Source organism: Dendrobates tinctorius, unplaced genomic scaffold, assembly GCF_039654945.1.
Source record: "Dendrobates tinctorius isolate UK_male_01 unplaced genomic scaffold, ASM3965494v1 ptg000559l, whole genome shotgun sequence".
Lineage (NCBI taxonomy): Eukaryota > Metazoa > Chordata > Amphibia > Anura > Dendrobatidae > Dendrobates > Dendrobates tinctorius.
In genome coordinates this window covers 193660-217669 of record NW_027362217.1, presented here as the reverse complement: position 1 = coordinate 217669, position 24010 = coordinate 193660, and the positions used below count along the sequence as shown (strand labels likewise).

At 43.4% G+C, this 24010-nt stretch overlaps 1 long non-coding RNA gene across 1 annotated transcript in view; it reads right to left on the bottom strand.

Annotated features, from left to right (window-relative positions):
* Nucleotides 1-18774, bottom strand: part of LOC141078423 (uncharacterized) — a 116656-nt gene extending 97882 nt beyond the window's left edge. Inside the window, exons 1-2 of the long non-coding RNA XR_012227848.1 lie at nucleotides 18706-18774; nucleotides 14463-14541 (exon numbers count right to left, since the gene is read on the bottom strand). This is a non-coding gene — a long non-coding RNA (uncharacterized lncRNA). The remainder of the gene's footprint in view (nucleotides 1-14462; nucleotides 14542-18705) is intronic.
* Between the last annotated feature and the right edge of the window lie 5236 nt (nucleotides 18775-24010).

The following is a 24010-nucleotide window of genomic DNA, read 5'->3' as shown; positions in this document are numbered from 1 at the left end:
GGTCCAGGGTCACATGGACAGAATATTTTGTCCATTGTAGGTAAGGGGTTAAATGATGTATGAGGTAGAATAGGATGGGAAGTTCATCATGGTGATTGTTAAACACACCCTTCCACTTTGATTGGCCAGTTTTGCCATATCCGATGTACGATTGGTTGAGTTTGGGTATATATACTTACCTGTCTCCTATAGGCGCCACCCCCTGACAAAGGATAAGGGCCGAAACACGTGTTGGGGAGGGCGGCTGTCGAGACCAGGTGCAGTGTAGCTTGTAAGTCATACCTTATACTTACCATACTCTTTGATGTCTAATGCTGTTTTCAGAAATTTTTCTGGTCCATGACATAAACTATGCATATACTGATACCTGCTGGTGCTATTGGGTATTATTCCCATTATTCATGTGGTATATCTATGCAGTGACACATATGGTGTTCACTATTTTTGCACTAATATTGCACTTTAATACCTATATATTTTTTGCACTTTATATACGTTTTCTTATTTGTATAATTATGATGTAAACCTATAAGGAATTGATATAAAATGTTTACTAATTTTTATGCACCTTACTTATGAATATATATTATCATTTTGGTTTAAAAAAATTTTTTTTTCCACTGTTGAGATATATATATTTGTTAGCACCATTTACTGCAATAATATGCCCTTATGAAATGGATAGTACTGCCCTCTTATGTATATTTTTATATTATAAAACACTGATGCTTTGCTACTTTTAAAATGCCTCAAGTACCTTTATTTATAAAATAATAAAGTATATATATTTTTACATTCAGGACTTATGGTCAGTGTGTTCTTGTGTGTTGTGCTGTGTTCAGTGATTTGACTGTCCTAACAATTATAATTATATAGTCTGTGGGGTTATCAGCTGTAGATACCACTGGGTCTGCATATATCACCGTGTGATTGCTGCTGCTGGTATTTCCCGTTTCCCTTTATGTGTGGTGATTAGTGTTGAGCGATACCACCCGATACTGAAAAATATCGTATCGGAATGGATCGGCCAATCTAAAAAAAGTATCGGGTATCGCCGATTCCAATCCCGGAAGTCCCATTCAAGTCAATGGAACAGAAATATCGGAATTAAAAAAAACCTTTCTTTCCCTGTTGGTTAATTCTACATGGAGAAAAACAACTAATAATAATGTAGAATGTATTGTGGGAGGTGTAGGAGACATTAAAGCCATAGAGCTTTAGCCCAATCAAATGGAATCGCAGTATTTTTTTTTTTTTAAAGACATTCGTAGTTACAAAGATATTGACTATGTTAAAGTCTTTAATTTTTTTGTCAGATATGTATGTTTCACTACTTCCATGCTCTTTCACCTTCTTTTTTACTTCTCCCACACTTTCTCCTTCATCATCTTCAGCAGCAGTATCTTCTTCTTTTATTCTTCTTCATATTCTACTTCTTCATCTTCTTCCTATTCTTCTTCATCATATTCTTATTTGTGTCAGGCATTCCTGTAGTTGTTATCTATAAAAGTTTGAAGATTACACCTTCCGTTCAGCCTGTCACAAAAGATTTACAACAGGATTTGTCCGCGTTCAGTTTGGCCTGCAGCAGCAGGCCTTTTCCAGGGGCACCACGAGGAGGAACGGACTCACCCCCATACACTTAGTCTTCTTCTGCTTATAAATTAAATAATATCATTTGCTCTGATTGTTAGTCTTATGCTTCATGTTCTTCTGCTTTTGGTTTTTATGCTTCTTGGTCTTCTGTCTCTTGTTGTTCTGCATCTTGCTGGTTGTCTTCCTGTTCTTTGTCCTCTTGGTCATCTTCTTCAGGGTCATCTTTTAAGTATTATTCTGTGTGGTCTTCAGGGTCGTCGTCTTCAGGGTCATTGTCAGGGAGATCCAGAGTGAGAACTAAAAACCATTTCCACAAGCTTGAACTTGGAAAAGTAGCAGAAGGTACAAGAAGGCTGAGGAACTGCCGAGAACCAGCTGACGGTACTGGAACCCGGAGGGCAGCAGAATGAACAAGAGCCAATGGCACAACCGTGGACCAGCTGACGTTGCTGGAACACGGTTACTAAGCAGGAGGTACCTGTGCTACAAAGCATTACCAAGGACCAGCAGACGTTGCTGGAACTCGGATACCAAGAAGGAGGCACCTAGGCCAAAGGCACTGCCGAGAACCAGCTGACGGTGCTGGAACCCGGATGGGTAGCATTAGCTACAAGAGTCAATGGAACTACCGAGAACCAGCTGACGGTGCTGGAACCTGGAGGGGTAGCAGAAGGAACAACAGCCAATGACACAACCGTGGACCAGCTGACGGTGCTGGAACATGGTTACTAAGCAGGAGGTACCTGTGCTCCAAAGCACTACCAAGGACCAGCAGACATTGCTGGAACTCGGATACCAAGAAGGAGGCACCTAGGCCAAAGGCTCTGCCGAGAACCAGCTGACGGTGCTGGAACCCGGATGGGTAGCAGAAGGTACCCAGGAAAAAAACAAAGCTGCAAGGCAGTGAGCCGGCCGCAGATACCGAAACCCACAGTTCTACAGGGGGTGCTTGTCCTATTGGCACTACGGAACCAGCCTTTATTACCAGAACCCGCAGCCCACATAGGAAGCACCGAAACTGCAGGCACCATAGACTCGGCTAACCCGACCGCAACACGACAGGACAACGTATCGGTGGCAAAGTGACGTTGACACTACCCAGAAACAGCAGGCGTGCTGGAACCAGGCTGGGCACGAGGGAGAAGCTTACTACAGACATATGGAAGAAGAACTGAGCTTACTACATAGATATGGATATGGATCAGAACGGAGAATACTCCAGAGATATGGGAGCAGAATGGAGCTTACTACAGAGATATTGGCTCAGAAAAGAGCTTACTCCAGAGATATGGGAGCAGAACCGAGCTTACTACAGCGGTATGGGAGCAGAACCGAGCTTACTTGTCACAATCCATTTTTGGATCTGTGTCAGAGTCTGGACTCTCTTATATAAACCTTTTTCCTTTCAGGCCCTGGGGGTTAATATGGGTTTTTTTCCCGGTGGCTGCTGGTGTTACTACAACTGTAGTTGCTCTGCTGCTGGTTTTCTCCTGGTGGCCGCTGGTGTTACTACATGTTCAATTAGCCAGCATGTGGTGACCTCCCCCCTCCATCCTATAAAAGATCATCAGCTGCTGCAGCTCCCTGTTGGTAATACTAGTCATTTGCTAACGAACCTTGGTGAAGTGTGGACCTACCTGGTGGAGAAGGGGTTCAGCTTATCTGGAGCAGTGGAGTTGCTGCTGGATGCTGATTGGGTGCCTTTCTCTGCTGCTTGGAGCATTGGCAGCAGATAAAGCTAAGTTTGCGTTTATAGTTGCTTTAACCCCGTGGTATCTGTTTTATTTTCCCTTGTGTTATTTGGTGCAGTTTACTTTATTCCCTGTCTCACCTCTTGGGGAGGGGGTTGGGGTTGAGCTCATGGCTAAACAGGGGATAGGGACAGGTCAGAGAATTGGGCCTCACTACCATTAAGTGTACCCCCAAGTTAAGGAAAGTCAGGGCACCCCCTAAACCTGAGGGACAGTTCAGGGGCCCAGGTTCCATGTCTCCTGCCTTTTCCCTACTGTCCTGTGACATTATTACCAACAATCCCATTTTTTCTGGTGAGCCATGGCCATAATGCATACCTGTCTCCAATTGCTGCAGACCCTCACTGAGGAGCGTGGGGTGCTGCGTGGTGTGGTGGAGCAGCAGCTACAGCAGTTGGTGGGTACGGGGCTTCAGCTCAGATGCAGGCTCAACCAGAGCCCAAGTTATCTCTCCCAGACAGGTTTTCTGGAGGGAGAGAATTTTTTGTTTTTAAGGAGGCCTACAAGCTACACTTCAGGCTCCACAATCGCTCATTAGGGAGTGAGGAACAGCAGGTGGGATTCACTATAGCCCTCATTGAGGGTGATCCCCAATCCTGGGCCTTCTCCTTGCCGGCCGATTCACCATCTCTACGGTCGGTAGACGAGTTTTTTGTGGCTTTGGTGAATATGCCCAATGTAGTCCTTGCTAGGGAGGAGGACACACTGGTGCAGGAAGACGAGCCCAGGCAGGTGGGAAGAGGTGGTTCTCCAGCGGTGTTTCCTCCAGTTCGTCGTGGTGTGGGGGCATGTTTTAGCTATGGGCAGACTGGTCATGTTTTCAGGGTCTGCCCAACGAACGCCAAATCTTCTGTACCATCTAAGAAGCCGCGTCCCCCTGGTCGTGTGGAGGGAGGCGATCAGGGAGTGTATATTTCCTCCATTTTGCCCTATATTTTTGGTCTGGTAGGGTACTACTCTGTACCACTCTGGAACTACAGGAGTTTATTGGTCGCCTGAATAGCAACAACCAAAATATACGTTAAACATTCACATGCGATGCTGATAAGATTGAGTTCCTCTCTGTCATTGTTTAAAAGGATACTGATGGTCTGGGGCAGACCGATATTTTTAGGAAGATGACTTCTACTAATATGTTGTTACACGCTTCGCTATGTCATCCTGATCACATGGTCAGGTCTGTTCCCATTGGTCAGTTCCTCCAACTTTGTCGGATTTGCTCTATTAATGAGGATTTTGAGAGAAGAGCAGAGGAGCTAAAAATGAGATTCTTGGAACATGGCTATAGTCGGCATCTACTCAAAAGAGCCTATAACAGGGCTATTTATTCTTCCCAAAATGGCCTACTGTACAATAGGGAATCAGCTAGGAAGATGGAGGGACCTGGAAGCTATGCTTCATTGCAAATTATCATTCCCATTCTAGGCAGGTCAGGCAGGCTTTGTCTAAAGCATGTCCTATATTGAAAATTGACCCAATAATTGGCAAATTTATTCTGGATATACCAGTCATTACATTTAGGCGTGCTAAGAATCTGTGCAATCACCTCACCCGTAGTCATTATACAAGTGAGAGAAAGGGTACATTTTTGGATAATTTCACACATAGGAGTGGGTGTGTTCCGTGTGGACATTGAGTTGCCTGTCCCAACATTGAAAAGTGTGATTCTTTTTCCGATTCAGGTGGCGCTAAAAATTTTAAGATCAATAAATACATTACTTGTGCTACGAGATATGTTATTTATTATGTCACCTGTCCATGTGGATTAATTTATGTCGGTTTAACAACTAGACAATTCAAGGTTCGCGTGTACGAGTATGTGTTGGATATTCAGGCGGCGGCTGGCCACATGGATTCATCCACTCTTAAAACGTTACCCCGTCACTTTAAAAACTTTCATGACTGTGACAGTACGGTGCTACAGGTGAGGGGTATCGATGCCTTAAATATTGGGATTCGTGGTGGCAATCTGTTTCAAAGATTGGGTAAACTTGAGACTCGCTGGATCTGGACGCTTAATACGGTATATCCACAAGGACTAAACGAGAATTTGAGTTTCGATCCGTTCCTGTGACCACCTTACTGTTCCAGGTGGACATTGGGTGGATCTAATCCTTGCTATTTTTTATTGTTTTTATTATATTTTTAATTGTGTATTTTTCATGTATTAGGTATTTTTATGATATTTTGTGGATCTATGAAGATTCCAGAGTCCAGGATAGTGGCGGTACCTTGTACAGATGGACTAATTTCTACTGTTTTCTATGTCCATCCTATACCTATGTTTGAAGAAGATCCTTTGACGAGGTTGAAGATGAGTCGGGGGGATGTCTTTTGGATATCTTTATTTTGTTTATTTTATTTTATTTATTTTTCTATTTTTTTCAATGATATATAATTAGGACTGTATGATAATGTCTCTTATATAATCATATCTTGGTAATGCTGTTCTATATATTTTGTGGGCAATAATTAAATATAATATTATTATATCTTTCTTTGTGATATGATTGTATATCAATTTTGATATTGCTTGAAAATTGTGAATATAATATGAATTCTTATCTATTTTTATATTATCTATCAAAAAATATATATGGCATTCCCCTTTAAATATTATGCAGTGAAGGGTATGTTTCTATTGCTATTATAAAAACTTGTGGGATACATATAGGATGTTTTTTGATTGTTGGCACTGCTGCATGTGCGGTGGTGCTGCTTCTTATGTATTTGTACTATTCTGTATTACTCTGCTTTCTATTGTATTATGTTGCCCTTCTGCATATCTTGTGTCGGCGATGCATCCCACGCCAGACCTCAGGGACACCATGGTTTGGGTGCGGGCTGCCATGCCTTGTACATATACACTATTTCACCTCCCTGGCAGCGCGTCACTTGTTCCCGCTTCCCCTCCTCTGCACATGCGACGCCTTCTTGGTTCATCGCGTCGGTCCCCGGCACGTGGTGCCTCCGGCGTCTGGTCACATGATAATGTGTTTCCAGTGCTGGGAGTTCCTGTGTCGGATGCTGGCATCTTGGACACCATGGTGATGCACCACCTCTTCTCTTATTAGGTATTACATTATTTCCGGCCTCCTCCCTTTATAACATCACTTAGGTCAACCTTTACCACGCCCCCTGATAAAGGAGTAATCCGAAACGTGCGTAGGGGAGGGCGGGCTGGCCTCTTGTAGACGCTGCTGCCATCTATCACCACTTATCACCAACAGGTAATTATTGTAAGACTTTATGCACTTTATTATACATACAGTATGTTGGACATTTGTTCATGTATACATTCTGATGTTTGAGCCCATATACTTCTGTGTATAGAAGTGAGAGTGATGGGTATACATGTATGCAGTGACTGCTTTATCTCTATGGCTGATATAGCTGGGCACTGTGCAATATGAATCAGGGCTGCAGTGCAGGGTGTTATGTCCACTGATGTTTTTAACTCCTTCTATCTTTGTCTGCTCATTTTGACTAATAAAAATTATATATTTTTTGCATTACATGGACTCTTGTGATTGCAATTTTTGTTGGTTTCCTTCCCTCCTTTGTATGATTATTGGCAATCTGTTCTTACCAGTCCTATGCATTGTTTGGGGATCTATGGCCAGTCATATTTATATGATTTTGTGAGATTTATATATAATATATACATTTGGATATTATCCATTCATATATTCCTTTTGGTCCATTGTTGCCCCAGACATTCTAATGTCTTTCATATATTTCTTTATATCTAAGTACAGCAGCATATAGAAATAATGCCCCCATGCCTCCTTATAATAATTCTCCTTCACCCTTTATAGTAATAATATTGACCCCGTACCTTCTTACCCCCGTGATTGCTTATAATAATATGTCTCCTGTTCTCTCCCTGTAATGATACTGATTTTGCAGTCTGCCTCCTGATAGTAATGCCCCTGAGCAGGAGCATAAGTAGAAATCACTGGAACGCCAAACCAAAAGTCTTATTATTATGTATTATTATTATTATTATAGCGACATTTAATCCATGGCGCTTTACATGTGAGGAGGGGTGTACATAATAAAAGACAAGTACAGTAATCTTTTTTTAACTCCTTAGTGACTGAGCCAATTTGCAGCTTACTGACCAGGCCAATTTTTACAATTCTGACGACTGTCACTTTGAGGTTATAACTTTGGAACACTTTAACAGATCCCGCCGATTCTGAGACTGTTTTTCATGACATATTTTACTTCATGTTAGTGGTAAATGTTCTTCGAAATGACTTGTGTTTATTTATGAAAAAAACGGAAATATGGCAAAAAAATTTCAAATTTTGCAATTTTCAAATTTTGAATTTTTATGCCCTTAAATCAGAGAGATATGTTACACAAAATACTTAATAAATAACATTTCCCACATGCCTGCTTTACAGTAGCATAATTTTTGTTGTTAGGAAGTTATAAGGGTTAAAAGTTGACCAACGATTTCACATTTTTACAACAAAATTTGCAAAACCATTTTTTTAGGGACCACCTCACATTTGAAGTCACTTTGAGAGGTCAATATGACAGAAAATACACAAAAGTGACACCATTCTAACAACTGCACCCCTCAAGGTGCTCAAAACCACATTCAAGAAGATTATTAACCCTTTACGTGCTTCACAGGAACTGAACAACGTGGAAGAAAAAATTTAACATTTAACTTTTTTTTACAAACATTTTATTTCAGAACCAATTTTTTTATTTTCACAAGCGTAAAAAGAGAAAATAAAACACAAAATTTGCTGTGCAATTTTTCCTGAATACGGTGATACCCCATATGTGGGGGTAAACCACTGTTTGGGCGCACGGCAGGGCTTGGAATGGAAGGAGCGCCGTTTGACTTTTTCTATGCAGAATTGGCTGGAATTGAAATCGGATGCCATGCCGCGTTTGTAGAGTCCCTGATGTGCCTAAACAGTGGAAACCCCCAACAATTGACACCATTTTGGAAACTAGACCCCTTAAGGAACTTAACTAGATGTGTGGTGAGCACTTTGAACCTCCAAGTGCTTCACAGAAGTTTATAACGCAGAGCCGTGAAAATAAAAAATCATATTTTTTTTACAAAAATTATCTTTTTGTCCCTGAATTTTTATTTTCACAAGGGTAACAGGAGAAATTAGACCCCCAAAGTTGTGCAATTTGTCCTGAGTTCGTCGATACCCCTTATGTGGGGGTAAATGACTGTTAGGGGGCACGGTAGAGCTCAGAAGTGAAGGAACGTCATTTGACTTTTTCAATGCAGAATTGGCTGGAATTGAGGTCAAACGCCATGTCACGTTTGGAGACCCCTTGATGTGCCTAAACAGTGGAAACCCCCTACAAGTGACACCATTTTGGAAACTAGACCCCCCAATGAGTTTATCTAGGTGTGTGGTGAGCACTTTGAACCCCCTAGTGCTTCACAGAAGTTTATAACGCAGCCGTGAAAATAAAAAATAATTTTTTTTCCACAAAAATGATTTTTTAGCCACCAATTTTTTAATTTTCCCAAGGGTAACTGTAGAAATTAGACCCCCAAAGTTATTGTGCAATTTGTCTTGAGTACGCTGATTCCCCATATGTTGGGGTAAACCACTGTTTGGGCACACGTCGGGGCTTGGAAGGGAGGGAGCATCATTTGACTTTTTCAACGCAAAATTGGTTGGAATCAATGGTGGCACCATGTCGCGTTTAGAGACCCTGTGATGTGCCTAAGTAGTGGAAACCCCTCAATTCTAACAACAACCCTAACCCCAACACACCCGTAACCTTAATCCCAACCCTAATCATAACTCTAACCACAAACCTAACCCCAACACACCCCTAACTCTAATCCCAACCCTAACCATAACCCTAACCCCAACACAACCCTAACCCTAACCACAACCCTAAACACAAACCTAACACCAACACACCCCTAGCCCTAATTCTTAACCCTAGTCCCAACCCTAACCCTAATGCCAAACCTAACCCTAATCCTAACGCCAATCCCAACCCTAACCCTAATTCCCACCCTAATGCTAACACTAACCCTAATGGAAAAATGAAAATAAAAATATTTTCTTTATTTCATTATTTTTCCCACCTATGGGGTGATAAAGTGGGGGTTTATTTGCTATTTTTTTATTTTGATCACTGTGATAGGGTCTATCACAGTGACCAAAATGAACCAATAGGAAAAATCTTCCTATTGTTGCCGGGTACCGGCCGGCATATCTCGGCGGGCGCACTGCGCATGCGCCCACCATTTTCTTCCCAGAAGAAGATGGCGGCACCCATGGAGGGTAAGCACGAGGGCCGAGGACCACCGGGAGGTACCGGGGGGGTTGGGGATCCTATTTCTCTCTCCTCTCATGTGCGATCACATCATAGGAGAGAGAAATTGAATGGCACATTGGACTTTTTTTTCGGTCGCCGTTATACGGTTAATAACGGCGATGGCAAAAGCGGGGTCAGTAAAAATCAACCCGAATCATGTTCTTTGGAGTCTCGGCTACCTCCGGCAGCTAAGACCCCGGAGAAAATCCGACTCTGGGGGTTGCTATACACTTTCTCCACAGCGCTGTTAATTAACGGCGATGTGGTTTAGGTACCCTTAACTACCGCAATTAAAAGGCGTATTGGTGGTCGTTCAGGGGTTAAACTGTTTATTTTTTAAATATTTTCTATTTTCTTGTACAAATAACATCATAAACACAAGTAGACTTGTAGCAATATTATGCAAAACAATGCAAAACATTTTAGAAGTTTCATCCAGTGGTACAGTACTCAGAACTTCTGCTCCTACTAACATTAGGTCAAACATCTAATACATCATCTAAGAGTAGGTGTGGTACAGGGAAGACATAGGGAAAAAGTCAGGGAGGGGGGAAAAAAAAGAAAGAAAAGAAGCACGTAACATCAATTGGTTAGCTTAGTTACATAGTCATCCCATGGATTCCATATGCGATTAACCCCTTCCTGACCTTTGACACAGCGTATGCATCCTGAAAGTCAGTGCCAATCTGACCTGTGACGCATATGCTGTGTCATGGAAGGATCGCGTTCCTGCGGGTCAGGTGACTGGGGTCACTGAAAGGTCACCTCACCCGAAGGCACAAGACCCTTTGTACTTCACCTCGGGGGGTGCGTTAGCCCCCCCCCCCGTGGCTACGATCGCTCTGATTGGCTGTTAAAAGTGAAACAGCCAATCAGAGCGATTTGTAATATTTCATCAATGAAATTTGGTGAAATATTACAATCCAGCCATGGCTGATGCTGCAATAGCATCTGTCATGGCTGGAAACCGAGATCCGACCCCCCCACACCAAATGATGGGGGCGATCAGCCCCCACCACTGACTAACGGCGTCGATCTGCCGCCGCCGTAACCATCTGCTCCTCTCCCCCTTCCCTCCACTTCCCCCGCCTTCTGATCCCCCCTCACCTGTCCTAGTATCTCCGATGTCCCTGTGTCCGTCCCGGTGTCCCTCCCAAATCCTTCATGGGCGCTGCCATCCTGCAAAATGGCGGGCACATGCGCAGTGCGCCCACCGGCTGGCAGATTCCGTTCATTTATTTTGATCACTGTGATAAACTCTCACAGTGATCAAAATAAAAAAAGTAAATAAACCCCCCCTTTATCACCCCCAAAGGGGGCGCCGGAGAGCTGTGCCTGTGTAGTTACGTCACGGTGGTGACGTGGGAGGAACGGGTCCATGTGTGTTCCTCCACACGGGGATATGAACACACACACAAAATGCGCCACACACTACCACGTGCTTCAACACATATACCACCATCAGCACACATTTCACCACACATACACCAACCTCGCCACCTAAAAGTCCAAACACAAAAGTCGCCACTCAAAACTCGCCACGCTGTCCCAGAGCTGTTTAAAAGATGAAAAATGAGCTGTGATTGGTTGCTATCAGCAACAGTTTTCTTTGTAAACAGTTGTGGTAACTGAGGCCTATTATTCTTATCATTTCTATGGTGTTATCATCCTTCTGTAAAGCTGGAAATAACACAATTTATTACCGTGCCAACACAGACCACCCTCTGACACAGACTGCAGGGGGAGCCCAGTATCACACAGGACAGAATTAGACACACGGCTCAGCAGACAGTATCACACAGGATAGGATTAAATACACAGCTCAGCCGTCAGTATCACACAGGATAGGATTAGATACACAGCTCAGCAGTCAGTATCACACAGGATAGGATTAGATACACAGCTCAGCAGTCAGTATCACACAGGATAGGATTAGATACACAGCTCAGCAGTCAGTATCACACAGGATAGGAATAGATACACGGCTCAGCAGACAGTATCACACAGGATAGGATTAGATACGCAGCTCAGCACACAGTATCACACAGAATAGTATTAGATACACTGCTCAGCAGACAGTATCACACAGAATAGGATTAGATACACGGCTCAGCAGTCAGTATCACACAGGATAGGATTAGATGCACGGTTTTATGTGCAATATAATCATTATAATTTGTTATAACTAACTACAGTTGGTTACTATGCCCAGGCAACGCCGGGCTCTTCAGCTAGTATAATATAAACGCCAGCAAATCTAATAAATGGATAATTAGATACTTGTGTCCATGGGATTAGCTCAGTATTGTAGCTTCATTGATGTAAAATGGGATAAGCTGCAATAAAAAGTGCCGTCCTATGAACAATGTCTCGGTTTCTTCACACCAATTGCTGTTTGTGCACATCGGCAGCAAATAAAATGTTCTTACCACCGACAATTGGTTTAAGTCCGGGATCACACATGCGAGAAACTTGGACGAGTCTCGCATGATAATACCCGGAACTGCCGCCTGCACTCGGGAGCGGAGCGTGCGGCTGCATAGCAATGTGTGATCCTGGCCTAATTTGAAAACTCCCACATCAGGTGTCTGACAGGTTCACTGCCAAGAGGGTTTCTGGGGATACAAATCAGCAATAATTTCTTTAATTGGAAAAACTAGTATGCATTTTTTTTTTTGCATTTCTGAATATTCCAATTTATTATCAACATTATGAAGGTTGCTTTGTTTTGTTTGTTTTTTTGTGAAATTGCTTTTTTCATATTTTACTTTATGCAAACAAATTTTGGTTTGAATTCTTGCTGCAAGATGGTTTGTATTCTCCTGTTACCTGGCATTAAAATTCAGGTAGTGTCTATTATAAAAATGAATCCCTATCGTATAGCTATCAATGTAGTGTTGGGAGTAAGCAATGCCACAGGAGATAGGAGTTGTGACAAGAGTTGAGAGAATTTTGCAAAATTTGGTTCGGATTACGATCGCCGGCGATTATTATATTTGCAGTATTCACCAAACGTCAATGGGTCTAGAGTTGAGCGAATATGTTCGGGACTGATCATCAAACATAAATTCTGCACGAATAGGGTACAAAAAAAGGCATGAATATGGCAAACTCGGATTTGGTGATGGTTTACGAACATATTCTCTCAACTCTAGTTGTAAAGCTACACGAGATGGAAAAAGCTAACCATACACATTGGGTAGCCGTGTGCTGAATGTTCGGTCAAAGACTATCACTCCTGTCTCCACATACTTGTGAGTGCTAGGGATTTTGGGATTATCTCCCTTGAGAACAAAAGTATCAGGCATTGCCACTCCACCTGCCCGGTCCTTCTCTCTTCTATGGGGGGAGAGCCAGGAGCTGCCCATACACATCAGATGGCCAAGCGATCCTCCCAAAATCTGTGGCTTTGACCGGCTTTCAACTAACGTGTATTGGGGCTGTTATTGTGACTGTCCCAAAAAAGGTAATGGTAAACTGTACCTCCCTTCTAATGGGATGGGGTCCCTTTACCTCTATGTAGCCCACCTGTAATTGGCAAGTAACAGTTCAGTGCTCATATTCTGCTACATGTGTAAGCTATTAAAATGAGCCTTTATTAGATTTTAATAACTTCATTATTCACTATTTTGAAGCCTTTTGGGTCCTGATTTATTAAGCTGTTTTCAGCATAATTCTGGTGAAGTTGCACAAAAATCTTGCAACATTTGGAGTTTACTTTACAAGCCAGCTATGCCAATATGGACAGGGCATGGCTGCACCCACCTGCATAAAGAGTCTGACTGGGGTATATTGACGGCACCAGAATTGGGTGGATTGTACTCCAGCAATCCTCTTCTTAAACTGGCCTGCACAGCACAGTCTTAATGAATCGTCCCTTCTATTTTATTATTAAAAAAAAAATTGTATATAATTTTTTTTTTCCCCCAAGCCAAATCTAACCACTATTATTTCACGTTGCCAATACTTGCAGCAGGTCTCTGAGACCAAAATCAACCAAGATATAAAAGTACATGCGAATAATTGCACTATGCTGGACTATGGATACACAAACACTATATTTTTCCAGTTAATGATCTTCACTTGTAGGCTTTCCGTGAATGCTTTATATGTGTATCAATTTTTTTTATTAAAGTTGTGGATAATTTGAATCTTCTCTTTTGTTTGTGCAATGTAGCAAAGCCCTGCAGCCCATTGTAGAGCACGGGAACATGGAATAACTATTATTGGCATAGTGTGTTTTTATTAACCTATTCGTTGTCTTAAGCATTCTGCGTTAAAAAATAACCTGAATAAAGGTTCGGCACTCATCACTAAGGAATTTGGCAGGAGATAGCAGTAATTACATATACTACTACTTTTTGAAGCTATTTGACTATGGAGCCAGCCTGGTATGTATCTCGACCCATGCGCCAGCCCACAGACTATTTAAAAGGTATTTTTTAGGATCTCCATTTGGACTACAAGCAGTGAGCTGGATCCATTTTTTTTCTTTCTTCTTGATGGCTATAACTTAATAACTTGATCAGAAGCGTAGCTAGGGGTTCGGCTTAGGGTGGGGGCGAAAAAATCTGAGTGGGCTCCTAACCGGTAACCCTGATTACAACTCAGGTTGGCACACTCTAGTCGTGAGTATAGGAGAACCTCAGCAGATGACCGCGCTGTAACTGAAACAAATCTCTATACAAAAAACAATACTGATATTACCGCCATATGGTGATCTCATAGTGGTAGATACCAGTCCTGCAGCATATACAAGAGTTTACTATACAGTTACATATGATAACTTACAGGCCCCGTTCTTTCTGATAATCGTTCACTTTTACACTTTACTCAGACCGACATGTCTACTTCTCCAGCCAGGACTCATCTGCAGAGAATACAACAAAGACACATTTGACTTCTCACATTTCCAGCTTAGTACCCATCTATCTCCAACCTGCACAAACTACTCACCCAATACTGAGCCGTTGCTGCCGTATGTGTCCCTACTATTGTACCTGATACAGCAGCAGTGGCTCAGCATTGGGGTATGTGTCCCTACTATTGTACCTGATACCCCAATACTGAGCCGCTGCTGCCGTATGTGTCCCTATTACTGCACCTGATACCCCAATACTGAACCGCTGCTGCCATATGTGTCCCTATATTGTACCTGATACCCCAATACTGAGCCACTGCTGCCGTATGTGTCCCTATTACTGCACCTGATACCCCAATACTGACCGCTGCTGCCGTATGTGTCCCTACTATTGTACCTGATACCCCAATACTGAGCCGCTGCTGCCGTATGTGTCCCTACTATTGTACCTGATACCCCAATACTGAGCTGCTGCTGCTGCCGTATGTGTCCCTATTAATGCACCTGCTGTGTGGTACAAGCGCAGGAATCCTCTAACTGCCTCACATAATAATGCCACTATTGTGCCCTTTACATAGCAGAATGTCTCTTGTGCCCTCACAGTAGCTCTCACACTGTATATAGACCCCCATACTGTATGATGGCCCCCACAGTAGCTCCCACGCTGTATATAGACCCCCATACTGTATGATGGCCCCCACAGTAACTCCCACACTGTATATAGACCCCCATACTGTATGATGGCCCCCAAAGTAGCTCCCACACTGTATATAGACCTCCATACTGTATGATGGCCCCCACAGTAGCTCCCACACTGTATATAGACCCCCATATTGTATGATGGCCCCCACAGTAGCTCCCACACTGTATATAGACCCCCATACTGTATGATGGCCCTCACAGTAGCTCCCACACTGTATATAGGCCCCCATACTGTATGACAGCCCCCACAGTAGCCTTTAAACTGTACTGTATAATGGCCCCCACATTAGCGCTCACGCTCTATACTGGCCCCACACTAGCTCCCATACTGTATAATGACCCCTGCATTAGCTCTCACGCTCTATACTGGCCCCACACCAGCTCCCATACTGTATACTGACTCCCGCATTAGCTCATCCGCTGGATTATGACCCTCGAATTAGCTCTAACACTGTATAATGGCCCCCGCTGTAGCTCCCATGCCTCTGATTCTGGTCTCTGTCAGTCCCTGTCTGTGAGCTACAACCTGCACAGTCCTGATATATATGACAAAGAACTAAATAGAAGAAAATATAAACAGCCAGTGGGTGCGTATAGAGTCCAGGATATGGGTATAGCTCCCTGAATGTACCCAGGTGACCCTAAAAGAAATATTCTTGGCTGAACAAGACCCCAAAGAGGGAGAAAGAAAGAGGGAATTAGAAGAGAGGGAGGTAAAATATTACTCATGTAAAGAAGAAAAGTGCACCCTGGTACGTCTTCTCTTTTATTCCCCTTTCTGCCTTTGGGGGGGTCTTGTCCAGACTGAGTATATGTTCAGGGGTCTATATGTGATCAGCTATACGCACCTGCTGGCTGTTTGTATTTTCATCTATTTGGCTCTTTATCATATATATTCATCCTCAACTTTGTGGGGATTATTTTTTTTAGTAAAAAGTTATATACCGTAATTGGCTTTTCATGTTTGCCACCCTGGATTTACAATATGAGATGATATGACCCTCACCCCGGCTACAGGACCAAGTCACGGGGGGGGGGGTGTATGTATACTGTATATATACATATATGTAGAGATAAATGAAATATACGGCTGCCAAACATTTCAGGCATTTACCGATCTTCAATATAGCAGCAAAAATGAAAGTAGCACACCGCTTAGACAAAATGAAAAAAAACAGAGTTTTGATTCTCCTGGAAAAAGGTTCTCAGTAAACTGAAACATTGCTGAGCCCCAATGAGCTATTAAAACACTATTTCTTAATTTTGTCAATAGACTGCTGCCTTCAGTTTTTACTACTTTAGATTTTTACATTTATATACCATATATACCATATACCGTATATACTCGAATATAAGCCGAGATTTTCAGCCCGTTTTTTGGGGCTGAAAGTCCCCCTCTCGGCTTATATTCGAGTCATATACACCGGGGGGTCAGAGGGGGAGGGGGGCGGGGGTGTCAGGTCATACTTACCCGTCCTGACGCTGTCTCTTGAGCCCCCAGCTTCTCCCCGTGCTCTCTCTTCCTGCCTTCAGCGGTCACGTGGTGCCGCTCATTAAAACTCATGAATATGCGCATATTAATGAGCGGCACCATGTGACCGCTGAAGGCAGGAAGAGAGAGCGCAGAGAAGCTGGGGGCTCAAGAGACAGCGTCAGGACGGGTAAGTATAGCGATACTCACCTGTCCTGCGTCCATGGCTGCTTGCTGCTGTCTGTCATCGGTCAGTGACTTCAGACAGCAGAGGGCGCGGTGACGTGGTTAGTGCGCGCCGCGCCCCCTGCAGTCTGAACGTCACTGACTGATGACGTGGCAGATAGCGGTGAGCAGCCATGGACGCAGGACAGGTGAGAATCTGACACCCAGCGACGGAGAGGTGAGTATGTCATTTTTTTATTTTTACATGCAGCAGCAGCATGGGGGCAGCACATGGGGGAATAATCTTAAGGAGCTTCTAATGGGGGCAGCACATGGGGGAACAATATGGAGCTTCTAATGGGGGCAGCATATGGGGGAACAATATGGAGCTTCTAATGGGGGCAGCATATGGGGGAACAATATGGAGCTTCTTATGGGGGCAGCATATGGGGGAACAATATGGAGCTTCTAATGGGGGCAGTATATGGGGGAACAATATGGAGCTTCTAATGGGGGCAGTATATGGGGGAACAATATGTAGCTTCTAATGGGGGCAGCATATGGGGGAACAATATGGAGCTTCTAATGAGGGCAGCATATGGGGGAACAATATGGAGCTTCTAATGGGGGCAGCATATGGGGGAACAATATGGAGCTTCTAATGGGGGCAGTATATGGGGGAACAATATGGAGCTTCTAATGGGGGCAGCATATGGGGGAACAATATGGAGCTTCTAATGGGGGCAGCATATGGGGGAACAATATGGAGCTTCTTATGGGGGCAGCATATGGGGGAACAATATGGAGCTTCTAATGGGGGCAGTATATGGGGGAACAGTATGGAGCTTCTAATGGGGGCAGCATATGGGGAAACAATATGGAGCTTCTAATGGGGGCAGCATATGGGGGAACAATATGGAGCTTCTTATGGGGGCAGCATATGGGGGAACAATATGGAGCTTCTAATGGGGGCAGTATATGGGGGAACAATATGGAGCTTCTAATGGGGGCAGTATATGGGGGAACAATATGGAGCTTCTAATGGGGGCAGCATATGGGGGAACAATATGGAGCTTCTAATGGGGGCAGCATATGGGGGAACAATATGGAGCTTCTTATGGGGGCAGCATATGGGGGAACAATATGGAGCTTCTAATGGGGGCAGTATATGGGGGAACAATATGGAGCTTCTAATGGGGGCCGCATATGGGGGAACAATATGGAGCTTCTAATGGGGGCAGCATATGGGGGAACAATATGGAGCTTCTTATGGGGGCAGCATATGGGGGAACAATATGGAGCTTCTAATGGGGGCAGCATATGGGGGAACAATATGGAGCTTCTTATGGGGGCAGTATATGGGGGAACAATATGGAGCTTCTAATGGGGGTAGTATATGGGGGAATAATCTATGGAGCTTCTTATGGGGGCAGTATATGGGGGAATAATCTATGGAGCTTCTTATGGGGGCAGCATATGGGGAATAATCTATGGAGCATTTCCCACCCTAGGCTTATACTCGAGTCAATAAGTTTTCCCAGTTTTTTGTGGCAAAATTAGGGGGGTCGGCTTATACTCGGGTCGGCTTATACTCGAGTATATACGGTATATGATATCACTCATGTCAGTGGCTCTGAGGCACAGTGAGATTTATGGCAGCTGAGTTGCACTGACAGAGACATCTTCTGAGCTGTATAAGAGTTCAAGCAGCCGCCATAAATCTACTGTGCCTCAGATACAAGAAAATAAACCATCCAGGATTTGTCAGGAGGTGAGCAGCGTCCTCCCCCCTCCTCACTGCACAGACCCCTCAGGGCCCCCGAGTTCTTACTCACAGCACCGTCTTGTCCTGCTCCTGTCCAGGTGAAGAAGCTAGTGCTGTGTGGTGACCTCTCTCCTGCAGACACACAAGGAGCAGTGTGGGCGTGTCTGCAGTTCGCTGGAGGAAGCTTAAAGCTATAATCTCCCTGCAACTACAGTGCAGCTTAGCTACATCAGTGAGCTGCGCACGCTGACATGGTTAACAGTGGCAGAAGCTCTGGATGGGCCCCTCAGATCAAGAGGCCCGGGGCGACTGCACCCTGTGCCCCCCTGCTAGCTACGCTGCTGAACTTGATCTAAGTTCACATTGTGTCTTTGTCTATGGTTGGGGGCTTGCAGCTGAAGCCCTAGAAAAACGTTTTCCGATGTTTGTGTTAATGGAGCCATCTACTATATAATCGTCTAATTTTGTCTGTTTGCAATGGAAATCCCGCGTTGCTGATTGGTCGCGGCCGGCCGGACGCGACCGATCAGCTACAGGCGCAGTCCGGCCGCGAATTGGCACGGATTTCGAACGACGCACGCCACCGCCAGGCGATATGCTGCGTTAGCCGCTGATCTCCCGACGGTTGCCTCGGGTCATCTCCTGCACGCACGGATTTGCCGCAATCAGCGATATTGGCGCGGAATTTAAATGGGATCTGTCACCCCATTTTTGGCCTATCAGCTGCAGCCACCACCATCAGGGGCTCATCTACAGCATTTTGTAATGCTGTAGATAAGCCCCCGGTGAAACCTGAAAGATAAGAAAAAAGAGTTAGATTATACTCACCCTGGTGTCTGGTCCAATGGGTGTCGCCGTAACATCCGGCACCTCCCATCTTCATATGATGACGCATGCATACTTTATCGGCCCTGTTGAGGGCAGAGCAGAGTACTGCAGTGCACAGGCGCCGAACCTCTCTGACCTTTCCTGGTGCCTGCGCACTGCAGTACTTTACAATACCCTCAACAGAAGCAAGGAGGAGGACATCATCGTATGAAGATGGGAGGCACCGGACCACGACACCCACCCCCCCTGGTGAGTATAATCTAACATGTTTTTCTTATTTTTCAGGTTTCATCAGGGGCTTATCTACAGCATTACAGCATTACGTTATCATCTTTGAATCGTCCTGTGAGCGCGGTGCCTTTCTCTATCTAAAAATTTATTATTATATTATTATTATTTCAGCTATAAGCTGCGGCCACTGCCTTTCTACAGCATTCTAGAATGCTGTTGATAAGCCCCGAATGGCAGTGGCCGCAGCTTATAGCTGAAAAACGAGGTGACAGGTTCCCCTTAACAATATAAGCCTATGGAGCGTCCGAACAAGGCCCCATAGACTTGCATTATAGAAGAGACTTCTTGCTCACACCGAGAGCATAGAGTGAGCCGAAGAGTCTGAAGAGCGATGACAGGCGATTCCGACAGCTAAATAGGAAAGGGTTATTTACAGTTAGAGCAGTCACACTATGGAATGCCCAACTACAAGAACTACTAATAGCAGACACTACAACAGCTTTTAACCAGGGCTGGATGATTTCCTCAATACACATAACATTGTGGGTTATATTTAATTTAGTGACAAAATGGACAATTGGTGGAGAAAGGTTAAACTTGATGGACCTAGGTCTTTTTTCAACCTATGTATGTAGCTATGTATCTATGACATCACACAAAACAGGAGCCGGACAGAGCTTGATCTCAGAGAAGACGGCAGTAGGGAAGTATATTACCCCACCACACTACAATACATACACGTTTAGTGAAAAAAGCAAAACATCATGAGGATTCTTCAAACATGTATGACGTACAATATTGGTATGCCATATATTTCAGAAATATTCTATTACAAAGGAATATTAATTAATTCAGAATTTTTATTTAATTTTTTTAAATTGGGAATTCCCTATCAGTATGTCTTTGGAGTGTGGGAGGAAACCGGAGTACCCGGAGGAAACCCACGCAAACACGGGGAGAACATACAAACTCCTTGCAGATGTTTTCCTTAGTGACATTTAAACCCAGGATCCCAGTGCTGCAAAGCAACAGTGATAACCACTGAGCCACCGTGCTGCCCAAGTACAGCTTTGATGATGGACTTGCTGTACTAGATGTATATGGTGCCCTAAGGACAGATTGGACAAATGCATCTTCTGATGCTGCGAGCGGCCCTGGATATTCCACGCCGGCAGGATGATATAATCCGGCGGAAGATGGAACCTTTGAGAAGAGATATAAAACTAATGTAAGTAATGGGACTCCATATTAGAGGATACTGCTTTGGTGTCATTGTGGCAGGACGGTAGAGAAATCTTATCCGTGCAGAGGAACAGGATCATTGTCACTCATCATACATGTGACAATCCCACCACTGACAGATAACATCTTCTCCACATGAATTATTCTCACTGGCCAACATCAATCAACATAGGCCTTATTATCACACTTACGTCTTCTAGGTTCTCGCTCTTCTACTATTTTGGCATTTTGATCTTCTACCAGTTTTATTGCAGAGTTATTTTTCTTCTCAACTAGAAATTTATATAAAAAGTAAAAAATCAAGTCAATGATCATTGTCAGTCATCATACATGTGGCAATTGTATAACTGGGAGTTAACATCTCCTCCTCGTGACTATTTCTCAATCGCTGACATCAGACAGCATAGACCTTATTGTCACACTTACCTCTGCTAGGCTCTGTCTCTGGGACTATTTCTGGGTCTTGATCTTCTTCCAGTTTTAATGCAGATGTATTTTTTGTCTCATCTTGAAATTCATGTAAAAAAGTAAGAAAAACAAGTCAATGATCATTGTCAGTCATCATACATGTGGCAATCGTATAATTGGGAGTTAACATCTCCTCCTCGTGACTAATTCTCAATCGCCGACATCAGACAACATTGACCTTATTGTCACACTTACCTCTGCTAGGTTCTGTCTCTGGGACTATTTCTGGGTCTTGATCTTCTCCCAGTTTTAATGCAGAGGTATTTTTTGTCTCATCTTGAAATTCATGTAAAAAAGTAAGAAAAACAAGTCAATGATCATTGTCAGTCATAGATGTGAAAATCCCACCATTGATATATAATATATCCTCCTCGGGAATTATTCTCAGTCGCCAACATCAGACAACATAGACCTTATTGTCACACTTACCTCTGCTAAGTTCTGTCTTTACTACTATTTCTGGTTTTTGCTCTTCCAGTTTTAGTGCAGATGTATTTTTCGTATCAACTGGAAATTCAGGTAAAAAAGTAAGAAAAACAAGTCATTGATCATTGTCAGTCATCAATGTGAAAATCCCACCATTGACATATAGTGATGGGTGAGTGTGCTTGTTAATGGAGCTTTCCGAGCATGCTCAGGTGTTCTCCAAGTATTTTGAGCATACTCGTGAATTAAGTTTTAGTCCTCGCAGCTGCATGATTTGCGGCTGCTGGAACGCCTGAATACATGTGGGGATTTTTGCTAAAGAACGGGCAATCGCCACATGTATTCAGGCTGTCAGCCGCAAATCATGCAGCTGCGGGGACTGACTGTCTGATGTCGGTGACTGAGAATAATTCCCGAGAAGGATATATTATATGTAGTGATGAGCGATTGTGCTCGTTACTTGAGTTTTCCAAGCATGCTCAGGTGTTCTCCGGGTGCTCTCCGAGTGCTCTCCGAGTATTTTGGGCGTGCTCGGAAATTAAATTTTAGTCCCTGCAGCTGCATGGTTTGCAGCTGCTAGACAGTCTGAATACATGCGGGGATGATTGCATGTTTTTTTGGAAATCCCCACATGTATTCAGGCTCTCTAGCAGTCTCAAATCATGCAGCTGCGGGGACTAAAACTGGATTTCCGAGCACGCCCAAACTACTCAGAGAACACCCGAGCATGTTCGGAAAACTCGAGTAAAGAGCACACTCGCTTATCACTACATATAATATATCCTCCTCATGAATTATTCTCAGTTGCCGACATCAGACAGCATAGACCTTATTGTCACACTTACCTCTACTAGGTTCTGTCTCTGCTACTATTTCTGGGTCTTGATCTTCTCCCAGTTTTAATGCAGAGGTATTTTTCGCCTCAACTGGAAATTCATATAAAAAAGTAAGAAAAACAAGTCAATGATTATTGTCAGTCATAGAAGTGAAAATCCCACCATTGACATATAGTGATGAGCGAGTGTGTTCGTTACTCGAGTTTTCCGAGCATTTTGATCGTGCTCATGAATTAAGTTTTAGTCCCCGCAGCTGCATGATTTGCAGCTTCTAGACAGCCTGAATACATGTGCGTATTGCCAGTTTTTTCGGAAATCCTCACATGAATTCAGGCTCTCTAGCAGTCTCAAATCATGCAGCTGCGGGGACTAAAACTTGATTTCCGAGCACGCCGAAACTACTCAGGGAACACTCGAACATGTTCAGAAAACTCGAGTAAAGAGCACATTCGCTCATCACTACATATAATATATATAAAGTGCTCTCAGTGAGAGAAACAAAATAGGAATCTTGTGGGTATGATACCTTTTAATGGCTAACAAATAATAGTGAATGTTGTTACAAAGCAAGCTTTCGGGACTGCTTACGTCCCTTCATCAGGCTGATATGCATATCAGCAGCTTATCAGCTTGATGAAGGGACGTAAGGAGTCCCGAAAGCTTGCTTTGTAACAACATTCACTATTATTTGTTAGCCATTAAAAGGTATCATACCCACAAGATTCCTATTTTGTTTCTCTCACTGAGAGCACTTTATATATTTTTTTCTACTGGCTAACACGGTACCAAACCACTTTTTTCGTTTTACATATAATATATCCTCCTCGTGAATTATTCTGAATCGCCAACATCAGACCACATAGACCTTATTGTCACACTTACCTCTGCTAGGCTCTGTCTCTGCAACTATTTCTGGGTCTTGCTCTTCTCCCAGTTTTAAAGCAGATGTATTTTTTGCCTCAACTGGAAAATTATATAAAAAAGTAAGAAAAACAAGTCAATAATCATTGTCAGTCATAGATGTGAAAATACCACATTGACATATAATATATCCTCCTCCTCAATTATTCTCAGTCTCCGACATCAGACCACATAGACCTAATTGTCACACCTCTGCTAGGTTCTGTCTCTGGGACTATATCTGGGTCTTGATCTTCTCCCAGGTTTAATGCAGAGGTATTTTTTGTCTCATCTTGAAATTCATATAAAAAAGTAAGAAAAACAAGTCAATGATCATTGTCAGTCGTAGATGTGAAAATCCCTCCATTGACACATAATATATCCTGCTCGTGAATTATTCTGTCGCCGACATCAGACAACAAAGACCTTATTGTCACACTTACC